This window comes from Musca autumnalis, unplaced genomic scaffold (assembly GCF_047663935.1).
Source record: "Musca autumnalis isolate F117 unplaced genomic scaffold, ASM4766393v1 scaffold_1, whole genome shotgun sequence".
Classification (NCBI taxonomy): Eukaryota; Metazoa; Arthropoda; class Insecta; order Diptera; family Muscidae; genus Musca; species Musca autumnalis.
Genome location: NW_027411644.1, coordinates 31419985 through 31432832, shown reverse-complemented (window position 1 = coordinate 31432832; position 12848 = coordinate 31419985).

Sequence of the window (12848 nt, the reverse complement as noted above, 5' to 3'; positions counted from 1 at the left end):
CGAAATGTAGTCAGTTACACTCCCTACGTCACTGAGTCCGATCAGACCGCTAAGCTGGTGTAAAATACTAGCATGTCCAGACCCAAAGGATCGCCAGAGATTAAGCTCCTTGAGCATCAAGGCACTACGGGATGCTAGATACTGAACAGAAATGTCCAGAGGCTGGATGTTCAGTATTGCACTCAGTGCTGCTTGAGGGGTGCTTCTCACTGCTCCTGTAATAAGAACTGAAGCAGATCTTTGCACAGTAGCTAACCTGGACAAGTTGGACTTGCTGTTCAGGGCCTGCCACCAAACAAGACACCCATAGGTCAAAATGGGGCATACCACTGTCAAGAACAACCAGTGTATGACATGTGGTCTCAGACCCCAGCTCCTACCTTTTGAGTTCTTGCAAGAATAGAGTGCAATTAGACCCCTCTTAGTGCGCTCCTCCGTGTTCCTTTTCCATCTAAGTTGATGGTCAAGAATCACTCCCAGGTACTTCGCCTCCGTAGAAAGATTTAGCTGCACTCCATCTAGTGTTGGTGGAACGAACTCCGAGTACTTTACTCACACTATAATTGCTTAAGGCCTTGGCAACTGCGTCCGTGTGAATGCTATTCAAACCTGCTTGATATGCTTGTTGATCTAGGGGTTCTCTCCTGTATCGTTGGACCTCTCCCTCTAGAGCATGGATATCCTTCCTGAATGTGTCGGACCTACCCAAAAGATGGTGATTGGGATGGCTCACACGGTAACACCCGAGCAAGTACTGCAACGATAGCATCTCATTATGTTGTCGTACTGGAAGAATCTTTGCCTCCTCATGTAGATGGTCCACTGTAGATTTGAGGAGGCACCCTGTTGCTATTCTCAGGGCGGTGTTCTGACAAATTCGAATCTTATCCCACTGCGTTCACATAAATTCGGGGACCAAACTGGCGCAGCATAGCTTACCACAGACCGACCTATCGCTTTATACGTGGTCAACAAGGTTTCTTTATCTGTACCCCAAGTGCTGCCGGACTTGAGGACCTTGTTCCTACTTTTCAGTTTGTCGCAGATAGCTGTGGCATGAATGAATGTGGCATACTTGAATGTAGTGTCGAATGTGACCCCTAAAATTTTAGGGAAGTTTGTGGTCGGAATTTTGCTACCGTCGACCACGACATTCAACTCACGTCCAAACTGCGGAAATCTGCATATTCCTCGAATGAAAAAAGGTGGTAAGATGGGTTAAATAGTTGTTCAGTCTCTCACAGATGTCATCAGGATAGGTACCCGACGCCAGGATCGTGCAATCATCCGCATACGTTACGATCTCGTTGCCGTCTGGAGGGGGCGGAATACAGGAGAGGTGAGGTTCCGGAGATATCACCCCACCTTGGGGAACTCCCTGTTTCACTCTAAGTGGTTTGGACTTCTTGTTCCTGAATTCCACGTACGACAGGCGTCCACACATATAATTGACTATCCAACGTTTCAAGCTTGGCCGGAGAGTTGTCTGCTCAATGTCCTCAAACAGCGTGGAGTGCCTGACTGTATCAAAGGCTTTTGATAAGTCAAGCGCCACCATCACTGTTCTATCGCACGGCCGTCTCTGGTTGAGTCCTTGGCAGATATATGTGGTAGTGGCGTGCAGCGCTGTTGTCTTGCTGTGCTGCTTACGGAATTCATGCTGATGATCGGCAACTTGATAGCTATTTCTGATACTGGGGAAGAGTAAGGCCTCAAGTGTCTTTGCTACGGGCGACAAGAGCGAAATCGGCCTGTACGATTCACTTTTGCTGGCATCCTTGCCTGGCTTCCGTAGTGGGACCACCCTGCCCATTTTCCAGACTTCGGGAACAATGAGGGTGGATAGCGACAAGTTGATAACTCTAGTGAGATACTCCAATCCCGGCTCATCCAGCTGCTTCAGCATTACCATGGAGATTCCATCAGGGCCCAGCGCTTTGGATGATTTAGCGTTCCTGATGGCATTCGCAACATCATCCATTGTAAACTGTGGTGGTTCATCCTCGGCAGGAAGAGATCTAATGCGACGTAACACTCTTCTCTTCGCCCTGTCACTCTCGGGTCAGTCAACGTAACGTCGCCAAACGTGACTGAGGTCCTATCTTCCCTTCTTCCAGGGTTCGAGAGGGACTTAACCGTTGCCCACAATTCACCTATACCGTCTCCAGTGTTGCAACTCTTCAGATGATTTAACCACTTGTTCCGCTTATGCTCGCCGTCCAGCCTGTTAACTTCCAGTGTCAGCTCCCTGACTTTGGGGTCATTGGGGTTGATTCGGCGAAGCTCATCACGCTCATTTGCTAATCCCGTCGCCTCTGCTGGGAAGTTTGGTCTTACTTCGGGTATTCGACCAGCAGGGATATGGCGTGCGGCTTCAGCAGTGATGATGTCTCGGAACGTCCTTTCCGCTATCCGAACATCTGAAGGATTGGGCAGTTCTCTGAAGCGGTGATTGGTGAACTCTCTAAAACCCGGCCAATCAGCTTTTTTATGATTGACGAATATGCGGCGTTCAGAGGTAATGAAATCGGGTGGTCTGCTAATGACAATTATGGGGAAATGGTCTGATCCAAGGGAAATGACGGGTTGCCAGGTAACGTCATTTGTCAGACCTGGTGACACGATGGTTATGTCTAGCGAGCTGTGACACTCTCCTCTAATTCTGGTAGGGGCGTTCTCATTGACCGTGCAAAACGTAGAGCTGTCAATCTGCTCAGCCAGCGATGTACCTCTCTGGTCGTTTCCGAGGGCCGAATGCCACATCTCATGATGCGCATTAAAGTCCCCAAGGACCAGACGATTATGACCTTCCAAAAGCGGGCTAATGTCAGGCACGTATTCTGAGATACAGCTATTTCTCGGCGGGATGTATACGTTCAGCAACTCTATCTCGGCAGTTCCACACCTGACTGCTACCCCCCTACATTCCATGTACGGGTCATTAGAGACAGGCTCACGCGAGATAGGTCTGTATTGGACAGACTGCTGCAAGAGGAAAGCTAATCCCCCACCTCCACATCTGGTGCAATCCTTCCTTAGCCCGTTGTAACCATCGCAACGTTGTAAGCTACAGTTGTTGTTGAGCTTGGTTTCTTGCACCGCAGCGACCTTGATATTCCTTCGACTCATGAAATCTACTATTTCCTCGATCTTACCTCGGAGTCCATTGCAATTAAATTGCAAAAAGGATGCATTTTCCGGTCTTCTGGTGGGAAGACCTGCTTGTCTATTATTAGAAGGTCTTCCTACCTTCTATTAGAAGACCTTCTGGTCTTCTATAAAGAGACCTACTGGTCTTTTATAAGATGACCTTATGGCATTCTATTAAAAGATCTTCTACTTTTCCATAAGAAGGCCTTGTGGCTTTATTAAAGAAGACCTTCTGGTCTTATATAAGAAGACATTCTGGTCTTCTACAAGGAGACGTAGAGGTCTTCTACAAGGAGACGTAGAGGTCTTCTACAAAAAGACCTCCTGGCCTTCTACAAGAAGACCTCCTTGTCTTATGTTAAAAGACCTTCTAGTCTTCTGCAAGAAGACCACCTGGCCAAGAAGTCCTTTTGATCTTCTTATAGAAGACCTTTTGGTCTTTTGGTCTTATTATAGAAGACCTTCTTCTTCTTCTTCTTCTTTAGTAAGACCTTATTGTCTCCCTTAGTAAGACCTTATTGTCTTCTTTATAAAGATCTTACCTTTATAGTAGGATAGTCTGGTCTTCTATAAGAAGGCCATTTGGCCTTCAATAAGAAGACCTTTGAGTTTTCTATACGAATACTTTTTGGTCTTCCTGGGGTCATCTATAAAATTATCTAATATATATATATCTTCTTTTTGGTATTCTGTAGAAAGAGCTTGTCCTTTTGATTTTTTTTTCTATAGGAAGATCTTCTTGTCTTCTATAAGAAGAAATTCTGGTCTTCTATAAAATAGTTTCTGGTCTTCTACAAGAAGACCTTCCGGTCTTCTATAAGAAGACATTCTGGTCTTCTACAACCAGACGTACAGGTCTTCTACAGAAAGACCTTCTGGCCTTCTACAAGAAAACTTCCTTGTCTTATGTTAACAGACCTTCTAGTCTTCTGCCAGAAGACCACCTGGCCAAGAAGACTTTTTGGTCTTCTTATAAAATACCTTTTGGTCTTCTGGTCTTCTATAAAAATGCCTTCTTGTCTTCTGAAAGAAGACCTTCTGGTCTTCTATAAGAAGGCCATTTGGCCTTCATTTAGCCTGCCTATTCTGGCTAAGTGCATGTCTTGACGATTCATTACTCTTCTTGTCATCCTAAGTTCATAGTGTAATAATGGTTTCTAACCATAGATAATCCTAAATGACTAATTACAGTAAAATTGTGTATGAAAAGGCATCGTTGTGAGGGTGAGGGTTAAGGCCTCGGCACATACCACATGAAAAAAGTGATGTAAGTGATGCCAAGTTTTTTTTTGAAAAACAGCAATATGACTACCGCATTAAAGTTAAACATAATTTAAATTTTTTGGGACAATGTGTGTCACAAAGTGTCACTCAACGGACTGTATTGGCCCCTGAGCGCTTTATGCTGTGTCAAAACCCTTCAATTTTTCCCACCTACTGTTGTAGAGATTTAGAAAATGTGGTAACACCGAATATGTGAAAGGTGAGTAAAAAATACAACACTGTTAAAAAATATAACATGTGTGACTCTCAAACCATATTTGAGGTGAAAAATAAAAACTGTTAAACAATTATAAAATATATGACTCTCAAACTGTATATGAGGTGAAATGTTTGTATGTATTCCCAAACTATACTCGAGCGTAGTTTGATATTTAACGGAATTTTAATTTGAAACAACAGTCAAACTTTGGTTTCAGAAAAAATGTCAACAATAATAAAATATTTTTCAAGGATGAGGATTTCTATAAAGTATTTTTTCCAGGATGACGATTTTGATAAAATATTTTTCAAGAACATGGATCCACGTGTTGGAAAAAATATTCTTTAAAAAATCCTTGTTTATGAAAAAATTATTCTCTTAGGAAAATATTATTTAAAAAATCCTTATTTTGGGAAAAAATATTCTTTAAAAATCCTTCTTTTTGAAAAAAATATTCCTAAACAAATTCTTGTTTAAGACAAAATATTCTTTAAAAACTCCATGCTTTTGAAAAAATATTCTTGAAAAATTCATCCTTTGGGAAAAAATGTTCCTTAAAAAACGCTTGTTTTGGGAAAAATATTCTTTAAAAATCCTCGTTTATGAAAAAAATATTCTTTACAAATCCTTGTTTATAAAAAAATATTCGGGTATGTGATGAAAACCGAATCGACTCGATTTGCAGAATCGAAATGGTATATAATCGGAGTGTCGTTTATGATATATATAGTTTTGCTTAGCAAAAGCCCGTTATTTGAATAATATTTTTAAAATCCATTTTCAATTTCATTAAAATATTCACCAAAATTAGAGATATACGATTTCGATTTATGACAAAAGGAGTCGAATCGTTTTCCATCACATACCCGATTCTCTAAACAATTCACGTTTTGGGAAATAATATTCTTTAAAAAATCCTTGTTTTGGGAAAAATATTCTTTAAAAAGTCGTTGTTTAGGAAAAAAAGTCACGTTTTGGATAAAAATATTCTTTGAAAAATCCACATATTTGATAAAAATATTCTTTGAAAAATCCACATATTTGATAAAAATATTCTTTGAAAAATCCACATATTTGATAAAAATATTCTTTAATAAAAATCCACGTTTTGGATTAAAATATTCTTTAACAAATCCTATAATCTTTAACAATTCTTTAAAAAAATCATTGTTAATGGAAAAATATTCTTTTAAAAATCTACGCAATTGAAAAATATTCTTTTAAAAATCCACGCAATTGAAAAATATTCTTTTAAAAATCCACGCAATTGAAAAATATTCTTTTAAAAATCCACGCAATTGAAAAATATTCTTTAAAAAATCCACATGATGGAAAAATATTCTTTAAGAAACCCAGGTGATAAAATCATATTCTTCAAAAAATCCCGGTGTTGGAAAAAATATTCTTTAAAAAATCTACTTATTGGAAAAATATTTTTTAAACATCCACGTTGTGGAAAAAATTCTTTAAAAAATCCAGGTGTTGGAAAAAATATTCTTTAAAAATATCCTTGTAATTGGAAAAAAAAATCCACGTGTTGGAAAAAATATTCTTTAAAAAATCCACGTGTTTGAAAAAATAATTTTTAAAACATCCACGTGTTGAAAAAAGTATTATTTAAAAAATTTACGTGTTGGAAAAAATATTCCTTAAAAAATACACATGTTGGAAAAAAATATTCTTTAAAAAATCCACGTGTTGGAAAAAAATATTCTTTAAAAAATATATGTACGTGTTGGATAAAACTATTCTTTAAACAAGTAAAAAAGTATCAGTCGGTTTTGCCGACAGAGATATACCCTCATTGAAACTTTCATCTACGGACAGATCGAATGTATTTACGGTCTTTTCAGAATTTTGTGGCACTTTTTGGACATTTGAACTTGCCGACAAAAATTTGGATTAGGACTAGAGGTCAAAAGTGTTGCGGAGGAGGGAATGGACCGGCATAGTGCATTACGGAAGTGGATCTTATTTTGAGAGTCATATCTTTTCGATAGATATCGCGTCCACTAGTCATTTCAGTGGGTTATCGTACACCTGTTGGACCTGTATGCCAGGAAGCATGGACTTGTCCACGAAAAACATAATATGAGTGTAAACAGGACCACAAAGAACATCATCGGTATAAATTTCCAAAGGATCTCCTAACAAACCCTAAACTGCACTTGGACACAAATGTTGAACTTTTGTGGGGGAGGTATCCAAAGAGATGACCGATATGGACCATTTTAGAAATTAAACTAAGTATTTACAAAATATGACGAAGGCCAAATTTTGTACCAAATCGGTTTATCAGTTCGAGAGTTATTGTGCTCTCCAGCTACTACATATGGTGCCATAGGGGTTTTTACAACTTCCGGGCTGTTTTCCCAAGAAGTATGGACTTGCCACTGAAAAAACTTTTACCGTCGTAATTGAGACAGCGATTGCAAGTTGCTTTAACAGAAATCAAAGCTAGAGCAGGTCTTAAAGTGATCTAATTCGAAATTTTGTGTGGTAGGTACCCGAAGGAATGGACAAATATAGTCCATATTCAAACCTGATCTATATCTGGTAGATATATTAGGATGCGTAAAGTATGGAACAAATCGGACTTTCTCTTCAAGAATTGTCGTGCGCACAATTTTTCCGAACATTTTTGAACTTTTGTGGGGGAGGTACCTGAAGGAGTGAACCGATATGGCTTATCTTCGAACTTAAACTAAGTTTGGACAAAATATTATGAATGTCAAATTTTGGATCGAATCGGCAGATTCGAGATTTATCTTGCGCTCCAACCACTACACACGGTGTCATAGGGTTTTTTTTTAACCGTTCCACAGTGGATCCACCAATTGGCCAAAAAAGAAAAATTAATGTCAAAATTTTGGTACAACATCTGGCATCACTGACAGCTATGACATGGACCTTTTTAAAAATATATTAGTTTTTGTTTCATTCGAACGCGATCTTCTTAAGAATAGCTTCAAAAGTCGGAACATTTGACTAATATTTTTTGTTGTGAGTACAACCTACATATTTTTTAAGTGCAAGTAAATTTATTCAAAATATCGATTTTGAAGGAGGAGGTAATAGCTTAATTTTCATTGAAAAATGTGTTTTAGCGTGTTGTGGAATTCTAGTTACCTGCATATTTTCTTGGTGTATTTTGTAATGCCAATTCGATCACATACTTAAATTTGACCTAAGGTTTTAGTCATGATGCCCACCAGTGCCCACCTCGGGAATTTTCTAAAGTAGGTCATAGGTTTAAGATTATTCAGTATTAAAATCAGCTGCCATCTAGTGCCAGACTATAAATGGTGGGTCGCTGACTAAAGCTGCCCTAGAATAGGGTTTCTATGGATATATTAGCGTATAACTCTGTTATCTGACCACGTACATTAACATAACTGGCATCAGTGGCAAGATGAAGAAATCTTTTTCCAAATTTGTCTTATTTTGGCGGTACGTGCCTTCCAGGAAGAACGCTATAAGATCTATATTAAAAATTTTACCAATTTTTATACAAAAATGTTGATTTTTTTTAATCCGCTAAATTGGTTGGATTTTATGTTGTTTTGGAGATTGTTTTGTTTCCCCAAGCCTATTTTTGCATCATAAGATAATCGGGACCTTTTTTCATGTCATTTTGTATTAACAGCATAATACAATTTTTACCGTTTACCCCCTCCAGAGGGGAAGGGGGGAGTATTCTACGCTCGTGGTTTCTTTAAAACTCTCTTCGCAGCAGCACAAAGCTGTAACCGGCGCATTGGCTTGATTTTTACACTCTAAATACTTTTGGTTACTTTCCATACTCCATACAAGTGGATCCACTGTGCGTTCATGTTATTTTCTCAGAAAGTATGGTTTTGCCCCTGATGAAACTTGTACCGTCGTATGTGGGGCCATGAATACAAGTTGTTACAACAAAAATCGAGAGCAGGTCCTAAACTGAACTTGTCCGAAATTTTGTGTGGGAGGTAACCGAAGGCGTGGACCGATTGAGTCCATACTGGATACTCATCTAAGTTTGGTAGAAATTTCATGATGTGCAAAGTATGGACCAAATCGGTTACACGCTTCAAGAGTTATCGTGCGCACAAATTTCCTAAAATTTTCGAACTTTTCTGGGGGAGGTACCGGAAGGAGTGGACCGATATAACCCATCTTCGAACGTAAAATAAGTTGGAACAAAATATTGCGAAAGCCAAATGCTAAATCGACTCCAAATTATCTGAAACATATGTCGTCCAAACATACTTGGGGTCTAAAACCATTATTTCGATGAGGCACATTTTGCCCGTATGAAAGTGTATATGATAATATTCAAAAAAGTTTTACAATCGTTGAAGTTGAGGTTCACCATTTAATAAGTCGCGAACTGTTAATATATTTTATGAAATATGAATATATTTATATTAATTGAAGTGTTTTAGCCACGATCTCATAATATGGACCATAACAAATAATTTTCGTAGAAGCTGCGTTGGTGGTAATATAAACCAGTAAGGAAAGGATCATAGTCGGGCGGGGCCGACTATATGATACCCTACACCACTGTGAATATGTAAAATATAGGAGATATGTATCAATTTGAACTGATTTATATACATATATATCAGGAATATTGTCAATTATTTCAAAAAGGATAAATTTTTTTCGCGCTACATCAACGATTTTTGATATGTAGGTTAAGAAAAAAATTCCGAGTACGAATCTGGTCGCGAGCCAATTTTTGGTTGTTGCGGACAAAAGTTTTGGCGCTTTTATTTCGCTTTTTAAGAAAGAAAATATTATAAAAACGCTAATTATTTTAATGAGCACAATTGTTACAAAAAAGTTCTCTCGAAGTTACTTCAGCGAGTAGATTGCAAAATACCTGCAAAATGTTACACAGAATTCGCGGAATGTACAAAAAATTGATAAATTATTGAATATAAGTCTACTTTTTTCAAAATTAAGGCCCATTTAGTGGTCATAAAATTACAAAAAAAAATTGTTGTGGATCCAAACTTCACGGCAAATCAAATGAGACTACAATCATACAGATTCGTGTTATAGTTTGGATGTTATAGCCAAAATAAGCACATATTTCGGTCAAAAAATAATTTTTTGTTTAAAAAAATATTTTTCACATGCAGTATGTAGTAGAAAATATTGTAAAAATTTATAGGAATACTTCCTTCATTTTGCTTAAATCTCCCAACAAAATAGACGGATTTTGCTTTATTGACATTCATATTAAAGCTTTCCCATTAGGGAAGCTAATTGGGTTGATGGGGATATATGTCAAAGCTTCTGAAATGGAAATAGAGGTCAAATAACCCATTTTTATTTATATGCATTTTTAAATACGTGTAAATCGCGTAATTATCAAAATCAGTTTGTCCGCATGTGATTTTCATGTACAGTAATACCGTATCTTTTAATTTGAATATAGTTTTCGAAATTTAATTTGGTGGCTAAGATGTAGCATCGGCTGCATCTTAGTGCCTAAAAACCTATATAACGTCGCTAACTTGCGCGGAGTGCGTATGCTTTTTGTCCGCATCCGATTTCAGTGTCCACCATAAAAATCTACATCGATATATTTCTATTTCAAGGCGGTCAACGAAGAACCGTGGATGTAGCATCACACACTATTTTTTGGGATAAAATGAATGTAGCTCCCTTATCAGTGAAGTTTTCAAATCTCTGTTTCCGCTAAAACAAAGATGCTGTATTAGTTGTTTCATTGCAGTGGAAACGAACCGCAGAAAACGCGATAAAATACGCGATATTTCCAAAAACAATTTTAGGTGATTTTTCTACTTTGGATTTTCTTGTAACTCGCGTTTTAGTGGATGGATTTTCACGGAGAATGATTTATTTGATCCGGAACGTAAAAAAATAAAATGTGCAATCAAGTACGAGGAAATCGAATGACAATTGTAAAAATTAGGCCCGAATAATATGATTTTTAGAAAAATATTCACACAAAATTTCGTCATTTCGATACATATTTCTGTGAAGCTGTGGAGGCTACATTCACGATATACGTATCAAAAAGCTCAGAATCGCAAGTACTATTATCCTATTAAAGCCTTTTTGAAAAATCTGTTTGCGGAACGCGACTAGAAGAAAATGTCAAAAAACACTGTAAATTTGGCTTCAAAATGTCAGCGTCATTTATTGGTAGACGCTGATGAAATTTTGAAAAGTTATACATTAGTGAGATTATCCTTATTTAGTTGGCTTCTACTTTTACTTTGACAGAAAAATCGAGAGAAGCGTGGTTTACTCACAAATCGAGAGAAAACAAAAAAAGACATGGTGGCTTCAACCCATTTTTACCCATTTTTTAACATAAATATAGCCACAGCTTCCACGCAAATTAACTTTTGAGGCCAATATTTTTTGCAACGTCCAAAAACATTTCATTTTATCCATAAACATTTAATATGTATAATATACAATCACAAGTCGCGTGTTCTAAAAGGGTAAACCTTGGCTTCAGCTATGTTAAATTTTCAAAAATATTGGTGATATACACATCCCAAATTTCATCAAAATTAGACAGAGCGGGCGAAAATATACATAGGAGCTATATCCAAATCTGAACCGATTTCGATATAAGTTGTTACACTTATTTCTAGACTAAATTCAGTCACACATTCCAAATTTCATCAAAATTGCACGTAAATAGCGTGTTTTCAGCAAATACGTCAAATCGGCCGAAAATATATTTGGGAGCTATATCCAAATATGAACCGATTTCGATGTAGTTTGGGACATTTATTTTGAGACCGAATTCAGTTACACATTCAAAATTTCATCAAAATCGGACGTATATAGCGTGTTTGGTGCAGCAAATACGCCAAATCGGCGGAAAAATATATGGGAGCTATATCCAAATCTGAACCGATTTCGATATAATTTGGTACATTTATTTATAGACCTAATAAATTTAAATGTCAAATTATAGCTACATCGGTCTGAAAATGTAGCTACAAACGTCAAAACACCGCAAATCGGGGGTACCGTTATATGGGGGCTATACCAAAACGTGGACCTATGTCCACAAGTTTGGTTATATAAGTTTATTGACACTTAAGAACCCTAAGTGTCAAAATATAGCTAAATCGGTCTGAAAATTTAGCTAAAACTGTCAAAACACCGTAAATCGGGGGGTACCGTTATATGGGGGCTATACCGAAACGTGGACCTATGTCCACAACTTTTGTTATATAAGTTTATTGACATTTAAGAACCCTAAATGTCAAATTATAGCTACATCGGTCTGAAAATGTAGCTAAAAACGTCAAAATACCGCAAATCGGAGGGTACCGTTATATGGGGGCTATACCAAAACGTGGACCTATGTCCACAACTTTTGTTATATAAGTTTATTGACACTTAAGAATGTAAATGTCAAATTATAGCTATATCGGTCTGAAAATGTAGCTAAAAACATCAAAACACCGTAAATCGGGGGGCACCGTTATATGGGGGCTATACCAAAACGGGGACCTATGTCCACAACTTTTGTTATATAAGTTTATTGAAACTTAAGAACCCTAAATGTTAAATTATAGCTACATCGGTCTGAAAATGTAGCTAAAAACGTCAAAATACCGTAAATTGGGGGGTACCGTTATATGGGGGCTATACCAAAACGTGGACCTATGTCCACAACTTTTGTTATATAAGTTTATTGATACTTAAGAACCCTAAATGTCAAGTTATAGCTAAATCGGTCTGAAAATGTAGCTAAAAACGTCAAAATACCGCAAATCGGGGGGTACCGTTATATGGGGGCTATACCAAAACGTGGACCTATGTCCACAAGTTTTGTTATATATGTTTATTGACACTTAAGAACCCTAAATGTCAAATTATAGCCAAATCGGTCTGAAAATGTAGCTGAAAACGTCAAAATACCGTAAATCGGGGGTACCGTTATATGGGGGCTATACCAAAACGTGGACCGATATATCCCATCTTCGAACTTGATCTTCCGACGGCTAAAAAAATGGTATTCCCCAATTTTCAGCGAAATCGGTCAACAAATGCGACCTGTATGTTGCGAACGGACGGACGGACGGACGGACGGACGGACATGCATAAATCGACTCAGAAAGTGATTCTATGTATATCCCTAGAAGGAACTATGGGTCTATCTCGCTTCCTTTTGTATGTTACATACAAATGCACTAACACATAATACCCCTTACCACATAGTGGTGTA